Genomic DNA, 4,771 nt, shown 5'->3' on the forward strand with positions numbered 1-4,771 from the left:
GCTCAGCATTTCTTAAGCTTAAGGAACTGAAGAGGAAATTCAAGTTGCAATACTTAAGGATGCTCTGGGCAGAATACTGATTGATCCTGTAAGTATTAAAAGAAGATGGAAAGAGTATACAGAGTCATTATGCCAAAAGGAATTGGCAGACACAGAAATTTAATGAAACAACATATGAGTAAGAGCATATGATGACGAAGGAAGAAGTTCAGACTGCTTTGAAAGAATTGACTCAGGTCACAGAAATTGATGGTATACCAATTGACATATTTCAACTAACAGATGCTGCCTTAGATGGGCTCACCAAGTTATGCCATGAAATCTGGAGAATAACCACTTGGCCAACTGACTGTAAGAGATCTATATTTGTTCCCATTCCAAAGAAAGGTGATCCCACATTGTGTGGAAATTATAGAACAATATCATTAATATGACACACAAGTAAGATTTTGCTGAAGATTATAAAAAATGACTGGAACAGCACATCAACAGAGAACTGCCAGAAGTCCAGGCTGGGTTTGAAGGGGCCATGGTACTAGGGATATTTTAGCTAATGTTAGATGGATCTGGGCTGAAGCAAGGAGTACCAGAAGAATGTCTATCTTTGTTTCATTGATTGTGCAAAGCCATTTGACTGTGTGGATCATAACAAGCTGTGGATGACTCTGAGAAGAATGGGAATACCAGAACACTTGATTGTGCTAATGCAAAACCTATACTTGGACCAAGAGGTAATCATCAGAACAGAGCAAGGAAACACTGCACAGTTCAAAATTGGGAAGGGTGTATGCCAGGGCTGTATCCTGTCTCCATACCTTTCAATCTTTTTGCAGAACAGGTTATCAGGGAGGCTGGGCTCTATGAGGAGATATGTGGCATCAGGATTGAATGAAGAATCATCAACAATATGCATTATGCAGATGACACACCTTGCTTGCTGAAACTGAAGAGGATCTGAAGCACTTGCTGTGGAAGGTCAGGGACTGCAGTCTTCAGTATGGTTTGAGGCTCAATATCAAGAAAACAAAGATTCTCACCACTGGGCTGATAGGCAGCATCATAATGGATGGTGAAGAGATTGTGATTGTTCACAGTTTTGGTTTGCTTGGATCCACACTCAACACTCTTGGCATCAGCAACCAGGAAATTAAAAGACGTATTGTGGTGGGAAAGTCTGTAGTTAGAGACCTCTCTAAAGTGCTAAAGTGCCAAGATGTCAGTCTGGAGACTAAGGTGCACCTGATACAGGCCATGGTCTTTGCAATCACTTGTTATGCATCTGAGAGCTAGACAATGACTAGGAATGATAGAAGGAGAATTGATGTCTTTGAGCTATGGTGTTGGAAATGAGTACTGAATATACCATGGCTTACTAGGAAAACAAACAGGTTTGTCCTGGAGAGGGTGAAGCCGGGCTGCTACTTGGAGGCAAGGATTCTGAAGCTCCGTCTGACATACTTTGGACATGTTACAAGGACAGACCAGTCCTTGGAGAGGGACGTCAAGCTTGGGAGGGTAGAGGGACAGCACAGGAGAGGAAGGCCCTCGATGAAATGGATTGATTCAGTGACTGGGGCAATAGGGATAGGTGTTCAGAGATGATGTGATTGGCACAGGATAGGGCAGAGTTTATGGCTGTTGTACATAGGGTCGCTATGAGTCGCAGATGACTCGATGGCACATAATAACACAAAGACAACAGTGCTAAGAGTTTTGATCGTAGATTTGAGCAAGATGATATTGTTAACTAATTCAATCTCTTCTCCATTTATCATGATTCTGCCAATTGACTCAGTGATGAGAATCTTTTTCTTGATGTTGACATGCAGTCCATATTGAAGACTACAGTTCTTTTTTTTTTTTTTCCTACTGGGTAGTACTTTAATAATTTTCTTTAGGAAAAAAAAAGTCCACATATTTAACAGCCCACAACATTTCAAAAACAAAGTACTGGTTAAAAGCCGTTTTCAGGAGTTAGGAATTCTAGAGTTAATAGGAAAAGTCTGTGTCTTGTTTCAATATGGATGGATGGCAAAGTCTTATGATAATAGCTTAGCCATTATCAGAACCCAGTAGAACGACACTTCCTTCCATAGGATTAACTTCCTTTCTGCCATCTTCCCCTATCCCACAGAAATGCCACCAAGTAATGCCCAGTAGCGGTCAGCTTAGGCTCCCAGTCTCCCCCCTTGAGTAAAAGGGGATGAAGAGAGGAAGGCTCACTCCTGGGTCTCCATACTTTCCTCTTCCTCCCCTTGAGGCGGTTCTTCTGTATTCTCCTCCTCCTCTTCTCCTTCTTTTTTCTCTGGTGGCTTCTCATAAGCTTTCTCTGATGGTGTCACTATCACTCCGTCCCAGGTTGATATTTCAGAAGCAAGATAGCTGGCATCACCCTCCTGGCCCAGGATTTTCCTGAAGCCTCCGTGTGAGAGGATTCGGACTAAAGTCTGTGCTGTATAGCAGACCATGTCCTGCTGTTCCAGAGTCATGACTGTGTGTACTCTGAAGTTCCCACTCTCACATGGATCAGTGATACCCACTGAGCCTGGCAGAAACAGTCCTGCGGCCAGAATCTGTAAGCAACGCCTGTAGGCAACATTGAGGGCCAGGGGCTGTCTCGTGGGATTGTTCATGACAGCATAGTGTCCCAGCAGATCAAGAATCCAAGGTGTAAGGGGTTCAAAACCAGGAAAACGAATTCTCAAGTCTTTCAGCAGTCGAATGAGAACTTTGACTGTGGAATGAGAAGCATTTTCCTCAAACCAGTGGGCATGCCTGATAGCTGCTAAGGCACTCTGCAACACTTTGATATCCAAGTGGAGTTCTGGATCCAGTTTTCGAAGATTGGGTGGCACTGTTGTAATGAGAATCTTCACTGTAGCATCAGAAGAACTGATTTCAAAGCCAGTTTCATTAGTCAGCATGGTCAAAACTTCAGAAGGATCCTGTGCTCTCAGGCTTTCCACAACTTTGTTCCCCAGAGCAGCAACAGCTTCCAATGTTGGCAGAATCTTTAGAATTACTACTAAATCAGCCACATTGTGTCCTGTAGTCATTGTTCCCTTTTTATATGATCCTACTTGTCGGACTTCTTCAATTTGCACTTCAAATGTCCCTGGGGTCACAATCAAATTGTCAATCACATTGTTTATTTTGGTCACCAGAGAAAGTATAGATGCCTGTTCAGCAGAATTGGGAGCAAGGTCCTGATTCCTCTTCAGCAAAGCTTCACTGAGGTTTCATCAGGTGCTGGCTTGACCCGGGGAAAGGCCATTTCACACAAATAGAAATCAAATGGGATATGTGGCACAAAGGGCCTAAACCCTCCTCCTGGGCCGCCTCTGGAGCCAAAGCGCCCACCCCGACCACGGCCTCTGTCACCCCTCATGGCGCCTTAAATCCTGAACAATGGAGACCACACCAACCGCCCCTTCCCTCAGACTACAGTTCTTGACCTCCTGAAGCCAACACTTCAAGTCCTCTTCAGTTTTGGTGAACAAGATTATATTATCTGCATTATGCAGGTTGTTGATGTGTCTTCCTTTAATCTTGATGCTGTATTAGTCTTCATAAATCCCATCTTCCGGAATGATCTGTTCTGTATATAGATTGAATAAGTATGGAGAAAAGATACATTCCTGATGCACTCCTTTCTTGATTTTGAACCATTCAATGATTCCATGCTATGTTCCTACGACTGCTTCCTAGTCTAAGGATAGGTTTCTCATGAGCACAATCAAGTGTTCTGGGATTCCCATTGTCCTCAATGTTAGCCACAATTTGTTGTGATCCACACAGTCAAATGCCTTTGCATAGTTAATAAAACACAAATATACATTCTTCAGATACTGTCTGCTTTTAGCAAGGGTCCATCTGACATTGGCAATAATATCTCTAGTGCTGCAGTCACTTCTAAATCCAGCTTGTATTTCTGGCAGTTCTCTATGTACTGTTCTAATCATTTTAGATAATCTTCAGCAAGATATTGCTTGTGTGTGATTTTTTAAATAATTTCCACACTCTGTTGAATTACCTTTTTTGAGAATGAGAATAAATCTTTACCAGTCAGTTAGCTAGGTAGCTAACCTCCAGATTTCTTTGCACACCTGATGTGTATGTCCAGGGCTGTATCTGCTGAAATATGTCAATTGATATCCCATAAATTCCTTGGATCTTATTTTTTCCCTGTTCTTTCAGAGCAGATTGAATACCCTCCTTTGTCACCATATGAACAATGAATGTAAAAACAAATTCACTATTTAACTTCCAGAAAAATCTGTCCTTCATTCAGTGACCTGCACTTTTAGAATACATCTCCACTGTGTATACCAATACAACTTTCATGAAAAATACAGCCTTTGCAGACAGCTTTGATTTAAAGGGTAAGAGTTGTCCTGTTAACCCCAAAGCAAGCAATTCAAATTCACCAGCTGCTCTGTGGGAGAAAGATGAACAATCTCCCCCTATACAATTTACAGCCTCTGAAATCTTCCTAGAGGAAGGCCAGCTGTGAGTCAATTCTGACTTGATTATAATGAAATGGAATTTTTTTCAGGTGGCTTTTTCCTCCCCCTCCCTTGAAGGAAGGCTTCATGATTGACAGTTGAGCAATCCACCCATCACTCTTTTTTCTCCCCAAAAGCAAGTAGATTTGAAGACTGTGAGAATTTTGCCAATATTCAAGTGAGAAAAAAAAAAAATTATTTACCAGAGTTTCTGAGAAAAATACATGTTTGAAGGCAGTTGAAGAGAGAAAATAGATAGTATTTCT

General features: G+C 41.9%; 1 pseudogene; it reads right to left on the reverse strand.

The window, feature by feature from the left end:
* Positions 1-2,219: 2,219 nt before the first annotated feature.
* On the reverse strand, positions 2,220-3,388 carry LOC102845820 (annotated as a pseudogene).
* Between the last annotated feature and the right edge of the window lie 1,383 nt (positions 3,389-4,771).

The sequence above is a fragment of the Elephantulus edwardii genome, unplaced genomic scaffold (genome assembly GCF_000299155.1).
Source record: "Elephantulus edwardii isolate Elephantulus edwardi_28Jun2011 unplaced genomic scaffold, EleEdw1.0 scaffold00050, whole genome shotgun sequence".
NCBI classification, from domain to species: Eukaryota; Metazoa; Chordata; class Mammalia; order Macroscelidea; family Macroscelididae; genus Elephantulus; species Elephantulus edwardii.